Source organism: Vidua chalybeata, chromosome 1 (genome assembly GCF_026979565.1).
Source record: "Vidua chalybeata isolate OUT-0048 chromosome 1, bVidCha1 merged haplotype, whole genome shotgun sequence".
NCBI lineage: Eukaryota > Metazoa > Chordata > Aves > Passeriformes > Viduidae > Vidua > Vidua chalybeata.
The window spans coordinates 54,790,717-54,818,678 of NC_071530.1; the positions used below are offsets into that span (position 1 = coordinate 54,790,717).

At 37.7% G+C, this 27,962-nt stretch overlaps 1 protein-coding gene and 1 long non-coding RNA gene across 2 annotated transcripts in view; both read right to left on the reverse strand.

The window, feature by feature from the left end:
• The window catches only part of POU6F2 (POU class 6 homeobox 2), a 316,654-nt gene that overhangs the window by 101,274 nt on the left and 187,418 nt on the right, over positions 1–27,962 (reverse strand). The window lies entirely within an intron of this gene.
• On the reverse strand, positions 18,462–27,474 carry LOC128790505 (uncharacterized). The gene is made up of 3 exons (XR_008431777.1): positions 27,264–27,474; positions 25,083–25,131; positions 18,462–18,537 (listed from the first exon to the last, which is right to left on the reverse strand). It is a non-coding gene; the product is annotated as an uncharacterized LOC128790505 (long non-coding RNA).

Genomic DNA, 27,962 nt, shown 5'->3' on the forward strand with positions numbered 1-27,962 from the left:
CGTCAAGAGGAGCTTGTTGAACTGCTTGGTGGCTTCAGAGTGATTTTGTATTCTTTCAGGTAACAGATTTGCAATTCCATCTTCTATAATTGTTTATGGTAAATGGCTCTTTGGACAAAGAAATATTTATCCAGTTGTAGCTTCAGCAATGGTTCTTTGAAGATCAGGAATTACAAGAAGTCTCTTCAAGGAGTCTTTGAAGTGAGTGATGTTTCCTAAACTAAAAGTAAAATTACTGTAAGTGAAATGTACCGGGTATTTTGTACATGTGTGTGTTTGCAGGGCTTTTTTTTTAATAATGCAATCAAACAGCGGACCAAAATATTTGTGGTTTAAAAGGTTGGTCTGTATGCTGAGTTTGTGCAAGTGTCCTGGGAATGGCATAGGATAATGTCACATTATCCCAACCTCAACCTAGGGAAGCAATACAGACTATGGTATTCAGCAGGTGACTTGGTATGAGTGTTTGCTTTCATGACTCAGATGCTCATTGTAACCATGTTTCTATCAATTTTCACTTCCAGTCTTATCTGAACGAAAAAGACTTGAAATTCTGTTTTCTATTAAGAGCACTAAGAGTCAAGCACCTGTAAATTCTGTTTCTGTGTATGAATTCCAGCCAAAGAAGCTAACTGAATAGCAGTGAGAAGAGGCCATGGAACGACTCAAAAAACCAGCAACATATACACTATAAGGAGAAAGGGAAAAAATGCAGTGCAGCCTTCTTCTTTTCTTTACAGTTGTTTTATAAACTACAACAGCAAGTACAAGAACCAGGTGCAAAAATGGCAGTTCTGCCTTGACGCACACAAATTGTCTGCTGGAGCCATTCAACCTTGTTCACAGACTCTGTTTTTCTCAATATGGCCTTGAATGTCTGCTTTTACCAAGACATGAAAAATTTAAAATAGCAGTAACAGGGTAAGAAAGGTGGAGGCGAACACAAAGCAAAAGAAAACACATGGCTCCCTATCCCTGTGTAGGGACTGAACAGTACTTATCAACAGCTGGGACACAAATGCAGTACCATATTGAATGTGGTATTCTTCACCAGGCACAGAAGAATAAAAATGGACTAAAAAGCTTTGTCTGTGTCACAAGGTGCATTGCTTTATTAGCTGTGGTCCAGAAACAATCTTGAGCACAGGTTGGTGAGGAGGTGCTTGCGCTAGGCGCTGTAACATCACTATGTGAGCAGAAGATAGAAGTGTTCTTTCTTTATAAGAGGGACCAGTGTTTCTCTACACTATGCAACTACCTCCACACCAGAAACAATAGAAGAGCTGGGAGGTGAACTTTAATTTGGTAATCTATCATACCACAAGTTATTCTGGAATGTATGTACCACCAGCAGGGTACCTGCTGTTTGCCTACTGTTGACTCACAGTAACTCTATTTTGCTGTCTTTAAGAATCTTCCATAATTTTTAGTATATGCCATGCATAATTAAGAACACTGCATTTAGTTATGTGCATTTCAAAACATATCATAGTATCTGTAGCTGTTTTCTTTTTGTGATATTTAAGCTGACTATAGGTCAGTTTGAGGCAATCTGCCTATATCCCTTTTTCTAGTTTATTATACTTGCGGAGAGATTCAAAACAAAGTTAAACAATAGGGAAGCAATGGTTCTAGACTGTGCAGTTGATATTTGGCACAGATGGACTGACTACTCAGTTTTAGTTTGCAGTAAAATGAGAGTGGCTGCATATGAGATTTCTTTCCTGTCTCTACTGTTCATCCGCCAAACATCTTGCTGCTTCAGATACTACTCCTAGTTTGGCTGTGCTTGGCACCTTTGTGCAGCAACAGTGAATTAGCTGCTCTTTGTGTGCTTATGTGCTCCCGTCTACCTAATTTCCTGCTCACCGATGGAATAAACAACCTGATTATTCACATAATACTACATATTCTACTGCTCATCAGTAAAGAATTCAGGTGGGAGACAGGGAGAAGATTTTATAGCCAATCCTCATTTCACAGTCTGTGAAGTCAGTCATGCTTCTGTTAGGATGAGACCCATGCACAGCGGAAGAGAATGACTGGGGAGTCCAGAAAAGCAGCTGCATTGCACTGCACAGTCAATGCACTGTACACTTCATGGTTTCCAAAAGCACATAGGAAACCCCATGCTGTTTGTTAATTTGTACATTTTTAAACATTGAAAACTAGAAGTTAATAGCAGCCCTTTGAACAAACTCCATCTAGATCTTACTTTGGCTCTTAAGTTGTTTCTTCAAGGTTAATTATTTTTAATTTGAAAGGAACACACAGACATTAATAAAAGAACTTCCACTTAAATAATGTATTTATTTACATGGAGCTGGAGTCTCCAGTTATAGAAGGAGAACAAAATCAAAAGGACATAAAGGAAGGATTTTCAATTGGCAAAAAATATATTCAAAAATTATTCACTATTTATGTACATATATTCAGTCTGAACAGAATATTGGCACGCTTTTGATGCAGTAACTAATACTTTATCACCCTTATCAATGAAAATACTTGGTTTTCCAGACCAGCTAATGGAAGGAAAGCTGAATGTTGTTGCTAATCTCCAAAAAAACTAACACAAAGCTAGTCTTTACCTTCCTTAAGGCAACATCGTCCTAATTTTATTATTCAGAATGATGAAATATTTTAAATAAGATTTTAAATTTGTGTCTAATCAGCTGTGTTAATTATACCAAATCTCAATGATACTACAAAACATGACCAACACATTAAGGCTTTTATACATATTAAATACACATGCTATTAATAGCATCCTTTTAAGAATTATAGAAAAATCCTCCAGAATTTGCTCTAAAAATACAGAAAATTCATAAGATAATGTATCCTGACATGCATAATTTATTCACCCTATAAAACATGGTGATGGATCTGAACTTGTGTGAAGTTTCCAGACAGCTGCAATTTTCTTCTGTTATATTATATATAAAAATGTTTTTATTTTCATAAAATAATGCAAAACCTACCTTAAACTGTACAGAATTAAGAAAATTTTCATGATAATGAAAATACTGGTCATAATGTGAAATTGATTGCTAATGTATAGCCATAGATAATGATGTTTGGGGGTGGAGGGCAAGAGGAGAGAATTTGCTGTTCACAAATTCCCTTGTTTTTGAAATTAGTACATTTCTCATCCTCTTGCAAAAGCCCACTGACTAGTGTAGGTAGAAATACTACACCATTAGTGTAGTAATCATTGCTACTATATTTACTGTACTAAAACATCACTACTATATTTACTGTACTAACTCCAATACCAATTAAATGGAGATGAGTTTGTTTCAAAAAAGTGTATTTTAATGAAAAGCCTGGCACGTTCAACAGTACAAAACAAAGAAATACATGCCAGTGTCGATACAAGATCTAGCTTTTTGCTTAAATTAACTTCTAAGTTTAAAAGTTAGTGGAAAAAGCACTGAGCAAGTGGGATGGCAACCCTGAGAACAAAAGTTGGCACAGTTAGTTAACATGGAAATCTGAAACCACTACTTTATATTTGTTTTGCCAAGTTTTAACTAAGTAGATACAAAGACTGTTCCTTTCATTTTCAGTGCCAGGGATTTTGTCTTTACTCTGTTGATTTTAATAGCTCACTCAGAAGCTTGGAAATGAATGTTTCTTCCATCATCAATTTAAAACTTTTCCATTTACCAACTATGAATGTTTATTCTATTGTGTGTTTTCAGTGAAGATTAAATAAATATGGGTCCCTTTGACTTTCCATCCAAGTGCTAAGAAGCATGGGCAAAATATTTTTTCATCTCCATCCTTGAGGAAGAGCCAGGTCCAGCATAACATTACCACAACACTATCCTTTTTCTCCCCTCTCTCCCACAGTCTACAAAAATATGGCCAGTTTTGGACTCATGTTTGTCTAAAGACTGCCTGGAAAGATCAGCTCTGCAGGGGTCCTCCAGCCTTCTATAGGCTATGGCAGCTCCTATGGCTATCATTTCCAGTGGTTCAACCACTGTTCTTCTCATGCAGAACCTTCTCTTTGTGCACATAAGGCTCCAACAGCTTCTCTTCTCTACCAGCTGTAGACACATTTACTTCTTTATAGCTTATGGAATTTTGATGGTACTCCAGCAATCCTCACCTTTGAACAGGGAAGTGAAGCAAATGCAAATCTGGTTAAACATTATTGTCAGAAAATAATATTATAAATGTGATTGTGATAAAGATCTGTGCAAAGATGTGTAAATTCCTGCCTTTATTTTTTCAGGAGTGTATAGGGATGGTTTTTTGCCAATAGCTACTCAATCAGTAGAGCTTTTGAGAACTGTACCAGGAAACAGCTAAAATTCACTTTACCCATAAGTGAAGGCTAGTCTTCTCTAAGCAATCATCCAGTGCAAAAGATTTCTTTAAGATGTTTGCAGCATACACCGGTGATCATTTTATATATTTGGATTATGGATCACATGGATTTTCAACTCATAAAGAAGCTAATGCCAGGAAAGCATCTTATGTTTTAAAGTTTTACACTGGAAAATTAAAAGTGGAAGCCAAGAGCATAAGACTTCTGATATTTGTGAATCAACACTGGTCCACAGACCAGTACAGACAAAACTAGAAGGAATTTCCTTTTTTTTTTTTTTTTAAATACAGCAATATTCTTAAATAGATTAATTCTAGTACCTCTTAATCATCTCTCACAGTGAAATGACATCTCACTTCAGAATTGCTTCAGCCAGGAACTTTGCTGGTTTAACTGATGTAACAATGATTTTCAGACTTGATCACAATATATCTGCAAAATAGATAAGCTTTAGATGTCTGCATGAGTCTGTCACTTTTTTCACCTGCAATTGGGACTGGCCTTTTTGCCGTGTACTGTCTAATGTGTGTCTTGCAGACCTGCATCTCACTTGACTGAGAGGACTTGGTGTTTCCCCTGTCAACAGCCCAGAGAAGACCATAGGGAAAATGTCCAAGGCACCATCTGCATCTTGTGCCAGCATGGGTGCAAATGCAGAGCACATGCCACAGAGCAGATCTCTCCTGATGAAATTCAGAAGAATGCCATTGGCTTCCTTGATCTGCAACTTTAATTTTCCCACAGAACACTTTAATCGGAAACCACTTTCATAATTTGCAAACACTGCCAAATCAAAGTTTGATTCCAGACTGTTTAAGTGATCAAATCTTTGGGTAGAAAAATAAAATAAATAACAGTCAAACCATCAAACAAAGAAAGCAGTTATAAATAATTAAATATGCTGTACTAACACATACTATTCGCATCTGGATGCTGTGCTTCCATGATATAAACCACAGCTTTCCTAATTAGGAAAAAAAAAATTAAAAAACATCCCGTATGACAGAACAAGTCAGATCAGAAACAGGGATTAAGGACTGACTGTCTTATACATGAAGATTAGCACCTGGGAATCCACTTCATATTTCTGAACCTACCAGACCTGTACCACCTAGGGCACAGCAGTTAATCTCACTGCCTCACTTTCCTCTTCTACAAAAGAAAAAGAAGGATAATAAACTTCACTTCCCTCACCACAAGAAGCTAAATTAGTGAAGTACAGCAATAGCAATGTGTGCTAAAATTCTCAAAAAGAAGGGGGTCAAAGATACACAAAATTTTATTTCCCTATGGAAAAGATTGTTGTAGAACTACCACCTACATGGTTTAATGAGAGATAAATGATTTAAAGGCACCCATTGTTTGTTCTTACTTTTTGATAATGTCTGAGTAATGCTTTTACTCCCTGCAGCTCATAGAACTTTTTGAGATCTACAACAAGCAGGATGTCTTTTAAGCGGAACTCTCAGCTTAGGCACATTTTATGCACTTATCTCAGATTGGATTGAAAGGATATCTCAGACTGAACACCAGTTCCAGATTTTCTGGAAGATTAATACTTAGATTTCATTGCACATCTCTATGAGCACCTCTATAATCAGAGACACACCAATGGAACTATCTAAACTAATCTAGTTAATGACAATAAAAAATCCAAAAGAAAATGGCACCAACAAGGCATCAAAAATAATAAAATGATTCCTCCAGTGCAGGAAGCTAGGCCAGAGAAACAGGAGGATGACAAAAGAAAATAAAGAAAGGAAAATAAATTCAAGGGTGATAACTATAGGACTCCAGTGGGCTTGCTATATGAATAGTCTGAAGGCAATCGCATCCTACTGCTGTGATGCTTCATAAATTCCATCATCTTGTTAAGAAGCTGAAGACTACTGACCTCACTTCCTCTGCTAATAAGACTGTGCTGCTTTGTGCCTAGACTTTTATGATGCTTATGAAATTTGAGCCATTGTGTGAGCCTCCTTCCTTCATAGACCAATGATGTCTCCCAAATTACAGAAGGAGAAATGGGAATTGGAGACTTCTCTCCCTCTTTTGTGCAAGAGCCCCTTCTTTCCCTCTTCCTAAACTCTTGTGAAATATTTTTCTGGCTCTCAGGACCAGCGATGCAAAGACTTGCTTGGTTGATGTGCCTTCAAAATTTTACAGTATGCAACTTAAAAAAAAAAAAAAGATCAACCATGATTTCCTTCTGGTATCTCCACAGAAATCACTGGCACTGGGGAAAAAAAAACCAAACCCTCAGACACCTTTTTTCCCATAGACATCCTCTTACCCTTAAAAGTTAAAAACCTCCAATGGTTACCACTTGCAGCTGGTAGATTACATTACAGATGTCCTTGCTGAGTATCCTTACCTTTAGTATCTCAAAACAAAAATGCTGCAAATAAAAATATACAAATCAACACAGCTGACGAGGGCAGCAAGACCAAACTCATCTTCACAGGTTTCACAGAGTAATGTGATAGAATTACACAGAGCAGTGTAATAGAATTTGCATTTCTGGAACAATGAGGAAAATACAGCCTTTATTTACATAGTTCTAAGAGCTCTATATCTTTTGGATATGACTTTCTCTTTGCTTCAGTTGTGCCACTAATGCTGCTCAGTGCTTGCTTTGCCACCCTTAAGATATAACACAGCAGTCATCCACTGTCTAGACTTCCTGTCCTTTCCAATAAGGAAGGTATGCAAATTCTTAGTAGAGTACACAGCAATAAAACTTCAAATAAAACAGTCAAAACGAAACCAAAACAAAATGAAATACTATAACAAGTAAAAAAATTCTAGTTTCTTCCTGCCTTTTTCATAGCTCCTACATGGGATCAAATATCATCTTTATTGTGTTGTCACTCTTACTAAGCAAAGCCAGCTTATATGTAACAATTTAATTATTTTCTTTTCTACATGACATTAGGAGCCTGCTGAGTGCTCTCAGACAGACCCAATCTGTTCTGCCTTGCACAGTCCAGTGACCAGCTTGACTGACATTGCAGAATGGCCCTGTGGAGCATTAGGTACACTACCAGCTGTTCCACAAGTCTCTGTGCCAGGGACACTGCATGGTGCACAGAACACTTGGAATTCGTAAAGGAAGGAAGGAAGTTCAGAAGTTTGGAAGGAAGTTCGGAAGGAAGGAAGTTTGGGAGTTCGGAAGGAAGTTCGGAAGGAAGTTCGGAAGGAAGGAAGTTCGGGAGTTCGGAAGGAAGTTCGGAAGGAAGTTCGGAAGGAAGTTCAGACATTCGGAAGGAAGTTCGGGAGGAAGTTCGGAAGGAAGGAGGGAAGTTCGGAAGGAAGTTCGGAAGGAAGTTCGGAAGTTCAGAAGGAAGTTCGGAAGTTCAGAAGGAAGTTCGGAAGGAAGGAAGTTCGGAAGGAAGTTCGGAAGGAAGGAAGGCAGTTCGGAAGGAAGGCAGGAAGGCAGGAAGGCAGGAAGGCAGTTTGGAAGGCAGTTTGGAAGGCAGTTTGGAAGGCAGTTTGGAAGGCAGGCAGGCAAGAAGGAAGGAAGGAAGGAAGGAAGGAAGGAAGGAAGGAAGGAAGGAAGGAAGGAAGGAAGGAAGGAAGGAAGGAAGGAAGGAAGGAAGGAAGGAAGGAAGGAAGGAAGGAAGGAAGGAAGGAAGGAAGGAAGGAAGGAAGGAAGGAAGGAAGGAAGGAAGGAAGGAAGGAAGGAAGGAAGGAAGGAAGGAAGGAAGGAAGGAAGGAAGGAAGGAAGGAAGGAAGGAAGGAAGGAAGGAAGGAAGGAAGGAAGGAAGGAAGGAAGGAAGGAAGGAAGGAAGGAAGGAAGGAAGGAAGGAAGGAAGGAAGGAAGGAGGAAGGAAGGAAGGAAGGAAGGAAGGAAGGAAGGAAGGAAGGAAGGAAGGATAGTAAAGATCCAGAGTAAAATGTGAGTGGCACAGCTATAATTCTTTATGAAGCAGCAGGTAAGACTGATTGTCAAGGGTCAAAAGGCTTGGTCAAACTCTGCTCATTCGTCAGCTGAATGTCATTTTTGTTTTCCCTGTCACCAGATAGCTTTAAAAAAATTGCACCTCCTTCCTCATTATCTAGGACTTGGGCCCATTCCAGCCATCCAGTATTAATGAAACAGTGCTTCAAACCTGGCCTTCATCTTTGAGGTTCTTCATGTAATTCTTCCCTTTCTTAAGTACTACAGACTGAGGACAATTTTAAAGATTGCTTTCTCACACAGAGTAGTTGGAAAATTGCTGCTACATTGAGAATGGTTTGAAAACATACATGCTGTATAAATGTCTGAATAAACAAAAGTGTAACTAAATCATAGCAAGTCCAAAGCCTACACAATAATGTAACTGAATAATGGTTAAATCTCTGCAACTCATATGGAATCCTTAAAAAAACAACATGATGCAACATTTTGAAATCATTTATGAAAACCCCACCATCACACTTTTTTTTTTGTCGTTATTACTAGCTATACACCACTGGAATAATGTTAATACTGAAATTATCCATCAATTTACTGTGAATATGATTTATATGTGCCTGATTCAGGTAAAACTATAGCAAATAATTCCCTTAAAAATAAATATCTAAATTAATTGAAGTTAAATTACACCTATGCTGTAAAGTCGCAGCTGGCTTGAAATGGGATGCCCCCCAAAGGATGTTTCCTCAAATAAAACCATTTTGTGTCAAAGGTAAGTTTAGGTGGAATTATCCTCTTCTGAATTTAGATAAAGACAATACTCATGTGTTTATTCAGTGCTTTTCACAAAGGGATCTCAGGGTCAATTACACAAATAATTAAACCTCCTCTAAAGACTATCCCTATAAAAACTCTGTGTTTATAGGAACAGAATCAGGAACGATTTGGAGACAGAATGAGAGGATTTATTAAATTAGTTTTCATTAAGCAGATTGGTGAATAGGGTGGTTTAAGTATGTTAACTGATTGACACAGTACCTCCTTTCATATAGAAAAATGACCTTTTAAAATATTTATAATCACTCTTGGGCAAAAACATCCTGAAATTCTGTGCTAAATTGGCACAGAGTAGCATTTCATACAAGTCTAATTTCCCAGCACAAGCAAATTAACTTCTGTGAAACTATCTGCTTGAATGGCATCTCAGACAGGGAATTAAAAATGTTTCATTAAAAAGATCAGTTTTAACTGTGAAGAACAGATAAAAATAAATGATAGCTCAAAACAAAAGAAAATATTTCAAAATGCTTTGTGTACTCTCCATCTGCAACTTGAGAGAGCTATTTCCAGGCCTGGCCGCTACAAGAACACAAGCTAGTTTTCTTCCAACCATAAACAGAGGAAAATACCCATTTTAAGCATACAGAATTCAACTCACAGAGTAGTGAATCACATAATTATTTAAAATAGCACAAGAGGTTTACAAGTTGAAAGTAATTCATTAATTCAAGCCCTGAGAGCACCTGGCTTTCCTGTGATATTCAAAAGCCAATGGTTATATTTGAAACAAATCAATTTTAGGAACTTCTGGTATTTTTTGACCTGACTGGGTTTTCAGGACATGCAAAATACAATGTGCTTTCAAAATGTTAGCCAAAATAATTAAGTTTTGATAAAATTAGAGGAAATTTCAACAAGATAAAAGAAGGACAGTGAAGAGAAATAAAGAGAAAAAGCATTCCTATACAAAGCTAAGTTTTCCTTCAGGATGTTTTTTCACTCCAAAATTCCAGTAGCAACAAAATTAAACTTTTGAAGTTTGAGGTCGGATGAGAATGGCAATAATTAGAATTTGAGTAGAAAGCTTGTTGTTAAAATAATTTTGCTTAGAGCACCATGTTTTACTGTACATTGCTTGTCTAGCCATATTGCAATGTGGACATTCTTCTGCATGCATGCTGCAGTGTATCAGTTTAAAATATGGAGTACTCTACATCACTAATGTGGGAAGCAGAACTGAAAGATCAGTCTCATTATGCAGATAACAGTAACTGTAAAACAAAGTCGGGCTGTGTCTAGGACAGCCTGTGTTTATTATGTAAAATGACTGATTATATTAAACCATCTGGGTTTTGCATGGGTCCTTGTTCACTGAAATATTAATAGATGACAATTAGCTACACAGTACAACAGAACCCTGATAGTGTGCTAAGAACTGTCACCATAAACACATTTTACTTCCTCCAATAAATACTAATTCATAGCAGGTTGTTACCAAACTGCCATGCTTTCACTTGAGAACTAACATGTTCCTTTACTACCCAGAGCTCTTAGAAATTACACAATTTCTTTCTTTTTCTTTCCTTTTTGTTGCATCTAGCACAGAAACTGAGGAGGCAGTGAGTCCTTTATCTCTCAGGCAGGAGCAGAGAGCATGGTTAGATCCCTGTGGATGTCATATAGGCAGCTGCTCTCTTCAATAATCTGGAAGCAACACAGATTGTCAAGCACTACTTTCAGGTGTGGTGAAACACAGCTCCATAAGTGCATTGCTCCCCTCAATGAGCTGAGAAACATTTGTTAATTGTACAGAACACAATAACAAATGCTACATATTTTGTGAAGAAGACAAGATGCTATGTGAGTCTTCACACCTATTGAAGGTCAGTTACTTCACCTATGGCACTTCCAGTTGCTTCTTTCTTCATACACTGAACTTGCTCCTTTGCTCCTTCCTTTCACTAAAAATTACCTTTTGAGTTTTATTTTGTTTAAAATTTTCCCCCCTCTGTTTCCTTTCATTCTCTGGTTCTTCAGGGATCCCTGTGTGGATTTTCTGGCGACCGTCAGACAACACATTTACAGCTCTCATTGCATGAAACTGAACCATGTAAATGAAAAGCATCCTCTCAATTTTGGCAACAACAGTTTGAAACCTGTCCACTGAGTTGAATTAAAAAAAATCCACAAAACTATGCTGTTTTCCATGTTATTGAATGTTTCAGTTTTACAAGGAGACAATTAACTAAATTTTATTCTCATCTGCTTGAGGACTCTTCCATGGTTTTTGGTCTTTCAGTTGGTGTATAATTATGTACTGAAGGAGAAAACAGTAGTAAGCTGCTCTATCCTTATACAGGATATTAGAAAAACTTTCACTATTGCTGCTTTAATCAGATACTAATAGCATTTCTACTACAGCCTTCCTTGTCTGCCTGGTTCTTATATGTTATTTTTAAGACTGATGTTCATACAACTTAAAACCATTTCTAAGCCAACTTTTCCTCACAGAAATTTGTCCTCTCACCTCTAATTCCTTTATTTTGCTGTTTTCTGCAGTATTATGATCACAATAATAGCTTTGCTATTGTGACATTAATAAAACTTCTCTGACTGAATTAATTCTTCTGCTTAGCTCTGTCAGTTCTACAGTTTGCAGATCCATGTAACACAAAATACCATCACTTTTCCCTGTCATTAGAGTCTTATGCCAAGCCTGTTTCTTAAGTGGTTGGGTACCTTCCCCACCATCTGCATATGCCATCCCATCTCATCCCCAGTCCTGCTTCATATATCACACATGATGTGGATTTCTGCTTTCAGAATTTTTTGAGGTTTTGAACCTTAATGTATTGACTGAACTGAACTGTATTCAATTGCTTAAGGTTGACATTTTGTTCAGGAAATTTACATTAACCTGCCACTCCAGCAATCTTACAGTTCTCTGCAGTCATTGCTTGGCCGTGATACTACCTGTATGTCCCCCTCTAATCCCCTATGATGAACTCCAGGTTTATGGCAAAACAGCATGAAATGACATATGTATTCTGATCATGATGATTTATCTTTTTCAATACCTCCCTTCCTTATGTGGCTGTACTTTAGGAGTCCTCAAGACAATCCTAAAACTCTACACCATGAACTCTGCAAATAAATCCCAAACTGGATTTTCTAAAGAATCAAGGAACTGAGAAGCATGGACTTTGCAAGGCTGAAGGGAAGGGTTTAGAATGCTATAGTGAGAGCCATTAAAATAAACATGTGCTGTGAGCAACAAGGAATATAGGGGTATTATAAGTTTGGCATCTATTCTGGTTTAGGGCAAATTTGTGAGGAAACTTCCAAAGGGGTCCCTCTAGAAAGAAGATTCAAGTGGCCCCTCTCCCTACTGGTTCAGGAAAATATTTCCTTGGAGAAAAGTAGAAAAAACCCTGTTTATTTAACAAAGTATTCACAAGCATAAAAAAATGAATAATATTAAACAATAAAACCTCTCACTGTTCTGAAGAGATGGCAAATTCAGAAAGTCCTTGTCATGGGCTGTAGATTGGTTCACTCAGTGTCTTATCAGTCCCTCCTGCACTGGAAAATGCTGCGTCCTGGGCCCCAGTGGGCCACAGGTGTAAGCTCCTGGTGTTTTTCTAGGTTTTCAGTCCAGAGCAGGGCTTATCAGTTCCAAGAAAAAGAAAAACCACAGTCCAGGGAACTTCTCTGCCTCAGCTAGCTAAAAAAAAACTAACTAAAAGCAAAGGAGACGTCTCTCGTGCCGTCTGCCCATGTGGCAGACAACACAGTCCAGGAGCAGGATGCGGGGGAGCAAGTGCAGCTTCTGATAACAAACTCTGGGCTTCTTCTCTCCCCACTTTGCTCTTGGAACTAGTCTTAAAGGTGCAGAACCTAATATCCAGCATAACCAGAACAGATCACTGAGGATACAAGTATCATATAAGTCACCCTAGGACAGCATCAGAAGAGGCCAGAGTTAGGCAAAACCAACAAAATGAACCTTGATAGCAATATTGTCCCTGCAAATAAGGCATTTAACAGATTCATTCTAAAATTTACTTTGGAAAAAACTCTGTACATATAACCAACAACTGGTGAACTCAGAGTTCTTCCACCTACTTCAGAGCAAAAATTAGCATATAAAAATTAAAAGATCACAAAGCGTATTTCCACTTCAACTTATTACTACTACCCATAAGATTTTTTCTGTCGTTAAGTGACTACTACCTATTGTGAGAGAATAAGCAGAATGTGAGGAAGTGAACAACAGGGCAGAAGACTGTGAATATCGCTTCATTGCATTCTGACATCATTTTAGCACTGAATTGAAAGGTCTATAAATAAACTGTGAGCCAGATGATGCAAATATCACTTGAGCATAATTCCTATTCACTGAGGGAAATTTGCCTGAGTATGGACTATAAGGACTTATTAGGTTCCCCTGTTACAAGATTATTCTTTATGCCTCACGTGTATCATGGATAGCTGGGGCAGACAACTACATTAAAAAAAATAGTTTAAAGAAAGATCATGGACAGATATGATTTTTTAGAATTGGGACGTAGGGCTTTATAGGAACTTTAATCAGAAAGCTGTGCATTATACAAATCTGTTGCTTTCATTTTCACACTAAATGGAGAATTAATATAACTATCATTTATCACAAATGCACATAAGCAAGGCTGAATCACTAATATGCAGAGACCTGAAAAAGATTTCTTCAACAGGAAGCTTTGCATTTTGCGGTAGTAGCAATACTGCTATTTTAAGAAATGAGGATCAAATTAAATGTTTACTCCTGTGACAGTGTTGCCAAAAATGTCAGTAAATTTATGAACAGTTCATAATTTTAACTGTCTTTTAGACAATGGGTCACATGTGGATTAAAGTAGTCATAATAACCTGTCAGTAAAATCTCCTGTAGCCCATTCATAGGAAAAAAATGTTTGCAAGTTGAGCAGCTCACTTCTGTATTTGCAGAATAGTTTATCCCATTAAGTGATACAACCAACCTCTCCAAAAAACAATTCCATTTTGACCTGATGAGCTGAGATTTTAAGATTTTTTTTTTTTTAATTTACAGACTTCCTTTCAGAATTCATCAAATGCCACTCTCAACAGTCATTGATTAGAAAATTGCCTGTTGCACTTAGATCTCTCTCCTAGAGAAAAAACCAACTACTCATCTTTGACATAGGAGTTACTATGAATTACCTAAACACAGTAGTGTGCAGAAAGTGAGAGGTTTCAAATACTTTTGGGGACAGAATTCAACAACCTAAAGCCTGCCAGTCAGTGCGTTGTCACTGTAGCTAAACTTCCTCAAGATTTGTACACATTCATGTTCTCTTCTCCCCTTCAGATTTGCTCTCCCCACCGCTGTAGAAAGCTACTTTTTGTAGGATCAGGCCCACCACACTGCTCTTGCTGTTTAATCTCAGCAAGCAGAATGGTTTTCAGGCCTGAATCCTCCCATGATGTCACCTAGCAGAATACTGAAATCTCATATATTATCCATTAGTCAGTAATTTCTATTGCTACTTGTCCCTCCTGCCAGGGTCACAGCACCAGCAAGGTCAGTAACAATCTAAGGTACAATGTTCACTCACTAAAACAAAGCCTTGCCCTCTTACTGGCTTAAGAAATACAGCAAATAGGAGTGAAAGCATTCAGCTTTGAACACTTTAAACATTCTGCAGTGAGATGTCACTTGCTGAGACATTAGAAAAGAATACTTTTCTCACACACAGGCACACTAGCTAATTAATGAGATTTATGTTTACCTTTGAGCAGAAGAATTGCCTCAGTTTACCCAGACTATTACACAAAGTGGATTAAAACAATCACACAGCAGGTCTGCTGATGCCTTATTTCAAAAGCAGTATTTATGCTGTGGTCAAGGCAAACCCAAAGAAGATGACCCAGTATCCCTGTCTGACAAGCATCCTCCCTCATACTAGCAAATTAAAGATTACTTGCTTCCAATTCAACAAAAATGAGGTGAACTTAATTTTGCCTGGGCATTGCCTCTGCAACAGTCAACAAGTATTTAAACTGAGCATTTAGACGTTTAAGGTTGAGTGCTTTCCTTTCTAAATGCCTTGCTTTAGAAATTCTAAACAAATCCAACTTGAAACAGCCGCTGTTGAAGACCCATTGAAGACAGTTAGAAAACCAGCTAAATATGCATGGACAGTTACATAAAGCCAAGTTTAGGTGAGGATATTTCTCTCTAACTTCAGATGGAAGTTTATAATGTTGGGGGGAAAAAAGACTGTTCTTGATTCCAGCCCCATATTTAATGCCTCCAGAATTAAGGTCTGTGTTTTTTCAGGACATCAGCTATTCAATCCACATTTCCAAGTACAAATTTGGCTACTCTATCTCTAATTTACTAAGGTTATTGGTCAAGTAAATAAGCACGTGTCCTGGATATAAGAACATGCAGCCCCCCCCCCCCCCCCAACCCCTTTCTCCACTGAGTTTAAATAGACTTCTTCTAAATTATGGATGTTAAGCAACATCCTGGATGGATCCCTAAAGACTTCAGTTATGAAGAAAAAAGAAAGCTTTTTTCTACTGTAGCCAAACTTCATTCTCAAAACATTACATAAAAATTCCTTTGCCTTTGGTTAAATGGTCCTTTTATTCCTATTTTTTTCCTGCACTGTGCTTTAAGTACATATTCTCTAAGTTACCTGGGTTGATTTCTAAACATATTCATGTACATTTAATTTAGAATGTTTTATCATTTGTATATAGTTTAGGGTTTTATATCTTATTATCTTGCATTTAACTACAACAAATTTTATCCTCTGGTGAAGTGCTCAGTTATATGGCTGTGGACAGGCATGGGGCAAGAACTAAGAAAAATAATCTCTTTCAACAATTACTTGCTTTGAGTGTACTGTGAATGCAAACCTCTGAAATATACCTGTTATTATAATTTTCACAATTATGTAAATAAAAACTCCTTAGCATATTCAGTAAGAGAACAAAAACACTTGATTAAACATTAGCAAAAACCAGCAAGTTTTAATGCAACAAAACTTTAAATATTGTTTAGGTTTGGTTTGTTCTTTTCAGAACTGACCTTATTCAATATAAAACTTTTAATTAAGGGTGTTATCCAGCTAGATATTGTTGGCACACAGATTTTTGTACAGCATGTACCTATTGATCAGAACAATACCTATATATGCTATCAGAACAATAATAGACAGGCCATAGCAAGAGGCAGTGAAAAAAAATGTTTCATAATTAAAAAGAAGAATTATCATTATTCTTCTATAATCAGGACAAAAAAAATCTAATTCCTCTATAATCAGGACAAAGTGGAGTGTTAATGATTATGCTGGGAGGTTACAGGATACTTGGTTTTGATGAGTTTTCTAGCCTTCTTTTGTTATAGTATTCACTATATTGCATATCTCATGTGTTATCCAAATCAAGAACTCCTTTACACTTCTGCTGCTACTCTAGACTGAATGGCAGGCATCAAACCTTCATAAAACAATTGTTTCATCTTGCTTTTTAGTATTTTGGTCTTCTTGGTGTAGCCACTGCATTAAATGGAAAGCTCACTTATCTAAACTTAATGAAAAGAACTGCCCAGTCCTGTGGCAGCTGGGAAGAGGGTTACAGCCTACAAAACAGTTTAATAAGCTGTTGCAAATTATTGCAAAGCAATTGAGGCTTCTACTTAAACACTAGCCCAGGGACTATCTGCAGGATCTGATATCACTGTCTGTATATTGGAGCAACAGACTTGTGTATCTCAGATGTTTATTTCTGTCTTGCTTATGTTCCTTCTGTTTACAGCACTTACTGGTTACTGTGATTTTTCCTTCCTCGTCTCTTCCCTATACCATCAATTGGGCAACTGGCCCTTATTCCTGATTCTGCCTCTGCAGCGTTCCTCCATTATTGAATGTTCTGGGTTGTTGTTATATGTTAGAAACACAAAGAATTCACTAATAAAGATACATCTTGAAGTAAAGCCTGTCCACTTGTGACAATAAGACATCCTTGAGCAACTCCACTGTTTTTCTCTGTTACATCCATTTACACAGCTTCATCCATTTGTATATTCTGTGTTTAGGGCCTTATCTGGCAGCCAGTTCTTGCATGAAAAATGTATCAGTGACATTACTGTCAGACATCATTTTCTGAAGGAGGTCAATGCTGGAGACCGGACATTACAGTAGATGCATTCCTGAACCAATGCAATACGGCAGTTTCTGTATCCTTAGATTCACAAATTATTCCCTTTTCAGCTGGAATGGTGCTTTACTGCCACAGCAGTCTGTCCAGGTGAGCTTATGGAAGTTGCCTTTTTGCATGTGACTGAAATTACTTTAGTATACTACATATCTAACAGTCTTTGGTGTATTCTATACATATCTAACAGTCTTTGGTGTATTCTTTATGAGAATACATCCCTGCATCATCAGTTCTTAGTTGCTGATATAAAAAGGACAGCAAGGAAGCTGTCCCAGATGGGCATCTGTGACTTCTTTCTCTTTTGTCCCAAAATATATCCTGTGGTTCTGACAATTCAAACAATAGGAATAATAGAGATAATATGTAGGCATAGTTATGGTACATTGACTTGGTCAGCTACATAGCCATTAAAAAGCTTTATGATTCCCTTTTCTGGTACAGAACAACTTCAGGTTAAGGAGCAATCAGTTTAGTTATCCTTTTTCAGCTTAAAAGTAACAACAGTACATTTCTAGCATATTGGAGGATAGTTGTATTCCAAAAAAAGCCCAGTAACATATAGTAAATGGATACCTTTCTTCCAGTATTAACTGAAAAGTATCCCATGGGAAAATTATTCCCCATGTGAACACTTCCTAGTGCAGTATTGTTCTCACTGAGAACACAGATATTATACTGAAGAATGGTTCTCAGCAAGAAAAGAGTGCAGTGATCATGCAACTGTGATAAGTCAAAGTCACCTATGGAGCTGTACCTGTAGTATTCACTTTGCTGGCAGAATATTAAGAACTGTTGCTTTTCATATAATTTCATGACTATGAAATCATTCCCTGGATATAGGAAAATATTCATGGCACCAGCTGAACACAAAGCAAATGATCCCAGCTCTTCAGTCCAGGTGGGTGCTTTTCCTCTGACTGGCCTGTACAGACTAACACAAATGATCCATCACACTGAGACACATTAGGTGCTTGGCAGGTGGAAGATGGCATGTTGTTTTGCATAGCACATTGGAATTGACCCTTCAAAGTCTGAATCTATTTGGTCTTTTGGTTACAACCAAACCTAGTAATGAAGTAATGACTTGTGGTAGCACTTGCTGCAGTAATCGTTTTTTGTGTGGTAACAGATGCTGGATGTCTGGTGGCTGCTGTATCGTGGCTCAGACTTGTATTAAAGTAAAAACTCAGAGATCTTGATCTACTACACCTGCTTGACATAGGTGCAAATTTTCTCTTTTTCCACGCAACCTTCTTTGTTTTTCCATCACTTTCTGTTTCCAGTCTCCTTCCTAGGCAGAAGTGAGAGATGTGGTTGGGGACCTATGTTAATTGTCCAGCATGAGAATGCTGCATTCTTGCATTGTGGCACACAAATATCACCTTAGTACCTTAGTTATTTGCTGCTTTCCATACATTCTTACTGTTTTTCTTTCCTCTCCTAATGTTTTGGTGGTATTTTTTTGGGGGGGGGGGGTGGGTATTTTTGGGGGTTTTTTGTGTTTTGTTTTTTTTTTTTTTTTTTTTTTTTTTTGTTTTGTTTGGTTTTTTTTTTTACCAAGCCCTTTCAAGTTATTTGTATTTGCTGTTACACCTTCAGCAATAGTCCCAAAGAAGTTTTTCCTACCCCACTGTCCCCTTCAATCTGTTTCATCTTCCCTCCTTTTTGGACTATATTTGCAACTAAAGGCTTACTGTCCACAGAACATGATTGATTCAGAGTCAAACATGCATGATGTTTTGCAGAAAAATAAAATAGACAGATTTCTGCCATGAGGAATTTACATTGTAAAAATTACTTTATTCTCTTCCCTAATTCTCCTCTTTTTCTGTTAAGATTGACAATATCACCTCAATTCCTTTCTTCTCAGGCCTCCAAGGTAATCTTTAATTGATATTTTGCTCTGGCAAGAAGACTTTGTTTATGACTGACCTTCATAATTTGCTTTGTTCCTCATTAGGCTAACCACCTTTCTCACCTCTGCCTTTCTGACTTTTCATAGCTATTTGTGGGACTGCTTCAGCCCCTTTCTTTTCCCTGCATTGCAGAAGGGTGCTCTAAAATCAGCAATTATTACTGTCCCCTCACATGAATAATCTCACTTCACCTGTCTACTTCTACACCAAGCACATCTGTCATTGTTTTCCAAATCTCATTGTTCTTTACTATAATGTTAAAATTAATTTTATCAAATATCCTCTATTCAGCTCTTGCCATCTAAAATCTCTTTTTTTTTTTAGCCCTTTTCTCATTCTAGTTCTGGCTTCTTATCTTCCGGTAATCTGCCCTGGTATTGGATCAGTTACTCAGTGATGTCCAACAAGTTTCCTGTTCTCAATCTGGAACTCCTACATACTCCTCACTCAGATGGTCCATATCTCACTCAGGATCCTTCCTTTAATTCTCTGCAAAGGTCAACCACTTACTGCAACTGCCTTATGAATTGTACTGTAAGCATTTGTGGTTTGTTTTTTTTGTTTTTTTTTCTGAAGCTTCTAAAGTAGCTATAGCTTCAAAACAATTAGGCTGCTTCTTCCTTTCAGTTTATGGAATCTCAATCCCTGCTCTTTGGTGCAGTGTAAAGGTTGCAAAGTGTTTTACTTAACAATGCAGTCCAACACATCTAATAATGACAAGCAAAAGTTAAGCAATATACTTGGACTTGGGAAAAATTCACTGTGGAAGCTTAATATTTAAATAGTAGTCATCTTCATTACAGTTGTGCTGTTATTAGAGAAATACATAACTAAATCCATAGTCAAGGGATATTGGAACCTAAATCCCAGACAAACATAAGGAAGAGCTGAATTATATCAGAGGATTCAACATAAATGGTAAAATGCTTCAGAAAGCTGTCAATTTCAGTGACAATTTCCTTGTACTTTTAATTTCTGTAAAATGTGGATTATTTGCTCATTGTAAAAGCCTGAGTAGGAGTCTATTAAAAACCGACCAGTCAGGCCAGGATGCTTTTGTCAGATGTATTTGCATTTAACATATGAAGTGGGGGAGGGAACAGATGGAAGAGCTGATAAATTTTTGTAGTTAAGCAGTGAAAAAAAACCCAACCCACAACAAAACAATCACAATCAATTGATCAGAGTTTCTAAACATGACTACAATTCTTTAAAACTAAAAATATATTGTATATAAAAAGCAGTGACCCTAATTTGGACCTCCTAACAACTGGAGAATTAACATCATGCTGGTGAGTGTTGAGGAACCAGAGATCATGACAAGATTAGGTCCATCAGGTTCCTGACGTTGTAGAAAGAACTGAACTCTTACTAATATCTGCATCTGAGGATTCAAAAGAGAAATTACAAAAGCTGAAATAAGAACCCTGACTCTAGGAGAGAAAAACATGAGGAAAAATATGAGGAAAATCATAGTTTGTTAGCAAAAAGGCATGATTAAGAATTGTTCTGTAAATAAGATGTTAAACAGATTCCAATCCCATTAAAAGAAATGAAAAATATGGCATTGGATTATCTTAATTAAGAAACAGGAAAATAAATAGCACCAATCAATGTGGCTTTATGAAAAACAGGCTTAGATGGACAAGTCTGACTACAGTCTTCAAGAGAACTACCAGTTTGTTGTACGAAGAAATTGTGATGACATGAACTCCTCAGATTTCTTTTTAGAAAATCAGGCATATACCACAACAATATAGTACATGTCAAATGGCTTAAGAACTAGCTAACTGACAGTTTGACACTTGGGCATAATTCTCTGAAAGGAGTATTTTTAACAGTCTCTGCATGGATCGAAAGTAGACACAGAAGAATACGACCACTGCAATGCCCAGGGAGGTTTACCTTTTCTCTCAAAATTCATATTGTTATCTAACAAGAAAATATATAAGCACAACACCATAATGGCAAATATTGGGCAGTAATAAAACGTGACCTGACTCACCAAGTTAGCTGGGTCTAAAACCATTTTAACACAGCACAAAATATACAATGATATACCAATGAACAAGAGGGCATATCTCCAAAAGAACAACTGCCTCTTGCAGGCTAAAGCTGCTTATTTTGCTGCATCACAGAGCTTCCAGTGTGTTGTAGTTAGGTACAACTTTACAAAATAAAGGCCTTGTTACCCTCGTAAAAATCATGGCTTCACTTCTGTTACTTTGGCTAAGTAGAAAAGGACTCTGGGAATGACTCCATCAAATTAGAGGTAGGAAAAACAAGTTACATAATCATTGCATGTTCACATTGTGTTGTATGGTGTATGGTTGAGTTATGTTTGTTGTATTTTAAAACTGATCTGATAACTGATAAAAGCCTAACTGCTTTAAAAGGCCTGGTTTTTGCAATAAAGGCATTATCTTCTGCACCTGTCTGCAGAGTCTGAGTCACTCCTCTTCTAACACCAGAGCACAGCTGTTTCCCAAAGTACTGCTGGAAGCAGAAACATCGTGGGCAAGAGGAGAAAAGTAACATTATTGTTATGTTGAAGTTACTGATGAGACAGGTACTGGAGCACTGTATTAAGTTCCACTGACCAAAAAAGAGAAGTTTTTAAAAAGTTCTTGAAAATTTGAAGAAATCTGAGAAAGAACTTTTAAAATTGTTAGAGAAAGCACACTTTGACTTTAATTTGAAACAAAACCAAGCAAACAGTGAGTGAGGTCATTGTACTTCACTAAAAAATTCCTTGAAGTAGGCATAAGAAGCCAAATTCTATGTATATACAGACAGGAAATAAAGAAGATTGGAAGTAAAAAAGGCCACTGCAACATCCCCCAAAATATTGCTGAAAAACAGTGGTTCAAGTGCATGATTTTACACCTTTCTGGAAGAAATATGCCACCTTAACTCCAGAGTCTGCTAGATGAGAAATAATACTTTGGACAAAAAAAAAAAAAAAGCCTCTACAGTTCAAAACAGTTGAAATGATAAAACAAACCAGAGTGTAAATATATTTTGTGGATAAGAAAGTATATGTTATACACACACAATGACAAAATGCATTACAAGCAATGCTTTAGAGTAGAAAAAAAATATCCCCAGACCCTAATGTTAGGGATTATCTCTGCTGCATAGATTTTGTGGAAGAAGTTGAATACAAAGGGAAGAATATTTATGTCAGTCTGTGAAAATCAGGGTGTTGAGTTTGTTTTGCAGTTCTCATTGCTGAATCACTGTATTCACTTCATAGGAAAGAGGTTTTTCCAGTGATTTCAGAGTAATCATCATGTTATCATATGCCTAATTTGCCATGCTTATAAAGTGCTTTGAAAATTGCTGAAACCTAGCACATCACTCCTTTCTCTCTGAACTCCTTCTGGAGTTTCAGTTATTGGATAGAGGATGAAAGGACTGCTTGCATTGCTTATTCCTACTCAAAATGCTGCTTAACAGTTTAGGAGCTATTTAGCACCTTCCCTTCTTAGTGAAGATATCTTCTTCTCTGTTGGTTCATGATAATTATGTGTTCTTTAGTCTTCCTTGCTCTCTGGCTTGACAGCACCCCCCTTACCCTCTAAACGTACTGTAAAGGTGAAAGCATTGCAGGATTTTATTGTTGGAGTTTTGTGGGGAAAAAACTAAGAACCGAATAGTCACGTTGTAGCAGCGTGGGTTTAGATGGCGGATGCTGCTACCTATAGCTACTCCCCAGTAAGCATCTCCTGTGGAAAAGTCACTTGGGTAAGCATTCAGGCAAGGCAGTCAAGTCCACACACCACACTCACCATGGCTAGCTCAGCGAAGAGAGGCAGAAGGGCCTTTTCTATGATTCTGTTCCAGCCAAGGTTTATTCTGGTGCACTGAAGGGAAATCAGGGACAAAAGACGAGATCATGTGGTCTGCATGAGGTTAAGTATGGGATGGCACCAGCGTGGTACAAAGGGCAGGGCAAAGGCCACTGGCCTACAGGGAAGACAGGGCCAGCCACCAGGGATACCACAACCAATGAAGAAACAGGGAAATTAGAAACTACTAGAATTTGGAACATATAGGGAAGAGAACAGGAGTGGTTCGTGGTGTTGTGCAAGACTCCATGGGGAAGTCTTCTAGTTCAGCCTAGGTGGGGAAAACTCCATGGTAAGTCTTTCCAAGGCAATGTCCTGGGTTTTTCCCTGAGGGGGAAGGATTCAGAAGATTCCACATCACTGAATATAAAAACAAGGAGCATACTCTAAAGCTTTGAGTAATGCAAAAGCATGGAGAGATAATAAATTTAATTCTGCAGCAGGCAGATACCTTTACAGTCTGGTTATGTGGTTCACAGGCTGGAGGCATGTCACTATGATGTCTGGTGCAAATACATGTGCATTTCTAAAGAAAAGTCTCTTTCCAGTTGTGCTTGTCTACTCAGCCTCTGCAGAGAAACCTAAGAGAAATGTGCTATGGGGTTGGATTCAGCAGAGGGCAAGCCAGATGTTTGGGGGACTGGAGCATCTCTCTTACAAGGACAGGCTGAGGAAGCTGAGCCTGCTTAGTCTTGAAAAGAGTCAACTGAGAGGGGACTTCATCAATGTCTATAAGTATCTGAAAGGAGGGTGCAAAGAGGATGTTTCCAGGCTCTTAGTGGTGCCAAGCAGCAGGACAAGAGGCAATGAGCAGAGAATGATGTACAGGGAGTTCCACCTGAATATGAGGAAGAAGTTCTTCACTGTACAGGTGACTGAGCACTAGACCAGATTTCCCAGAGAGCGTGTGCAGTCTCCTTCACAGCAGATACTCAAGAACTGTCTGGATGCAATTCTGTGGAATATACTCTAGGATGACCCTGCTTGAGCAGGCAGGCTCAACTGTGACCAACTGTGGTGCCTTCCAGCCTCACTCATTCTGTGATTCTGTGATTCCAGTGTCCTGGCTAAATCTGGGGACACTTTGGATTGGTCTGCCCCTCACAAAGAGTGCTGACTTTACAGTTCTACAAAGTGAAATGTTTGTTGTACCAGGTGTGGGGATAAGAAGTGAAAGGAGTCTGTCTCTGAGAAGACGGTAGTTTAGATCAATGCTGATACACACTTCTTCAGTTATGACTTGCATTTTTTAATTTTTCTAACTTCAGTACAGTGCGCCTTCCTGGCCTCATAACTGTATCAGGATAGCCTCACATTAAACCAGTAGTTTTATTCTTATTTTGCTTATTACTTAATTCAGTAATCACACCTTCTTTGACACTATAAGATCAAATAAAATTGTGTAGAGACTAATAGTAGTAGTAGTAGTAACAACAATAAGTGAAAAAAATCAGAGGGAACTTAATGGCATAATCTTGGATGTTTATCCAAAATGTGAACCTATCATCCCAATGGTTTCTATATTAACATGCAGAGAAAATCCTATGTATTAACTTTGTTATAATCTTAGTATGATATTAACATTCATCTTCTATTAAAAAATCCTCATTCAAGCAGAGAGTTAAAAAAATAAAATTAAAATTTGCAGGAAAATTCACACTGTCACTTCTTACAGTAGTTGCATGCCACCTGAGAAATGCCAAGCTGACTCACACCATTGTCTTAGTAGCAATTACTTAAAAAATAACTTGTAGAAAATCTCTATTTGGTACCTGAAGAGTTAATCAAACCTTAGCTGATGTGAGGGACTTCTTCCCTGCACATCCTCAGAGACAGTAGTAATTAATTTGATCTTCTCCAGTCATTAACTCAGATTCATAGGGAGCTCTCCACACACTACTCTATTAATTCACTGGAGATCAGTTCTCAGGATTCATTTAGTTAAGCAGAACTGCTGGATTACATTTTAAAACCCTTTAAACTGGTTGTAATTGATGTCTGTTTATAGAAGCTTACTTTAATGGAGTCAACGTGAGATGAAAATCTACCATACTAGCCTAAGATAGTACCTTGCTGTTTAAAGCACGTCTCCAGAGGCACCCAGTTAAATAAGAGACACTGCAAAATAAAATAAATTCCTCATTAATCACCAACCTAGTCTTGGCATTTTAAAAATAGTTTTTGGTCCTCCTGATTGCTGGTGCACTGGAAACAAATCTAAAATAGATTTCACTATGCAGTAACATACATATTTGTTAGGTATTAGGACTTGATCCTGAACTCAGTCAACAAAGCTGCTGTTGACTTCAATGTAAACTCAACAAGGGTAAATGTAAAGAACAATGTTTTCCTCCATTAAAATCTCAATGCAGCCAGCACACTGGCTGTACTTCTCATTGTTAAGTGCAACATAGTTGCAAGAAACTATTCCCAAAATACTGGAGCAGCTAGACATGGACTGCAGTCTTCAACTGCTGTTCAACAATTAAAGCATCAGTAAGATAATGGTGTTACTTATGATTAAATAGCATGACTTTAATGTCTGTCTTCTGCATACAAACAGTTATAATAGTGGCATTTAAAACAAAATACAGAATCTGGTCAAAAATATACAGCCTGGAGTCACCTTTGAAACCATGTAAGAGGAGAGAATGCCATTTATTATATTTCCAGCAAAGACTGGAAATTCAACCAATCCTCTGCAGGCCATTAACTTTAAGCATTCTGCTTCCACACTTGGACTATCTCATACTTGGTCATTTCGAAGAAAAGACAAAGGAGCTTGGGTCTATCCTATCTATGTGGCTAAACACAAACTGTGTAACATAAGACAAATCACCTCAGGTAATGCCTTCTGAAGTAGCTCATTGACCACAGAGTCCCTGTTTATGGGAAAATAATTTGAGTCTACACAGACTTGACTTTCTCTCTAAGCACTTGAAATGAAGAGCAATTTTAGATGTTCACTTTCTCTGAACATGAAACCCAAGGTCTCTTAGTTTTCCATTCAAAAACCACAGGCGCCACAAACTAATATTCATACAGAACATAAAACAGTGCTTTGGGTTGGTCTCTGACCACAGAAGAAAGATATACCTATTATTAAGTTATTCACGATTACATCTACTGTTATCTACTGTTCATTTGTAACTTCTTTACAGGCTGTTGTGAGGCTAAATTAATAGCTTTAAAAACTTGCAAGATCTTGGGTGAAAGATGTTATTTAAATGCTAAATCAAACCACTGCATGCCGTGGGGAAGAGATTCCTATCTTGCAGCACCCTTTTCTAGAATAATGTGTTTCAGACCTCCCTGTGTTGTGCACAAAGCACAAAGAAAAATTAGTTTTATAGTTTACTTTAGAAACAACAGTCTTAATATTTACAAGGCCAGATTCTCTTTCGTTTTACAGGCAGCAGTTGCTCTGCAGGTAAACAGTACAGGAAACCGCTCTCAAGATGATAAAATTTTCCATGCTATTTTATCTGCTAAATATTGTGAGTATAGGGGAAAGATGATGTATACCTTTTATACACAAATGGTAAAAGAGTGGAAAATACTGGATATACCTTTTTTTTTCTCAAGCCCTAATTGCAGCAACATATTTACTCAGCATTCCTTAGGTACACTCAATCACTCATACTTAAAGTATGTCTTGAGTGCATAGGGACAGCATATGCTTTCACAAGATGAGACAAATTGCAACAATCTTCTTTAATGTGATCTCATACCGCATGAGCAGAACAATACTAGAGGAAGCCAATGACAAACTTGACTGTTTGCTGCCAAATAAAAGTGAGGTGGAAATGGAGGTCGGTGATTTTCTTGGTAATGGTGTTCTTGTCAGGAGTGAAAAGGAACTGGGGTGCTTCTCACAGCAAATGCAGTGTGTAATTTTTTAAAGTGTATGTTATTCACTGCAGCTTATAATGCACAAAAAGAAACCTTTCCAGAAAGCTGTTTGAGTCTCCAAGACAGGAAAGAATCTATAAGAAAGACACAAGCAAGAAGGTCCAAAATATAAGGATATTACTTGCACTTTCTGTATTTACCTTTTTTTATTTTTCTTAAGATATGCCACCCTATCTAACATTTATTTCAGGAACTTGATCACAATCAATATTTTCACCTACTGACATGAAATGGAAATTCCTCAAAAGGTCAAACAGGTGTCTGAACAGTTAATTAACAATTATCATTAACAATTAATTATAATTTTTCTGCTTGTTGAATTTGGTGTAATTACTCACTGTGCTCTACAGGCAACACTGGAGATTATACATCTGTCCTGTCCATTTGGGGCCTTACTGCAACCAGCAGGTTTCTCTTCCACTGGTGTGGAATTATTTTAAGGATGCAAGAATATTTTGAATATCAAAACAAAATTTCACTCCAAAAAGACAGTTTTAGTGGCCCAGATTTCCATTAAGTCAGATGATTGGTGCAGTTTCACCACACTTGTTCCCTGCACTCTGTTCCCCTGTACTGTGAGCAACATCAGTGCAGTTCCCACACTGTTGCACCATGGGATCAGGGCAAGAAAAATCCAAGCCTCTGTGAGGAAAATCCAAGCCTCTGTGAGGAAAGAGCTTTCAAGGGCAACAGATAGCACCTGGACCATGGCCCATCTTGCAGAAGGACCGCTAGGGAAGCATTGATATCTTCTGTTTATGAAGCACTCCAAGGGCTCCTCATTGACCTGGTGATTGGTTAGCTCCCAGGGTCACAAACATTTGCTGTCAGGCCACACCAAAGACCACTCTGAGACTGAAGTTCTTCAAAACCTTTCAGGCCCTCAGTAAACAATATATTGCTGCATTCTGATACTGTACACATGCACCTCTCAAAGGGCTCTTAATGGAAGCATTCCAGGTACACACATACATGTTCAGGATCAAAAGTCTATTTCCCCACATAGAACAGTGCTACCCAAGTGTGTACAGTTTGAA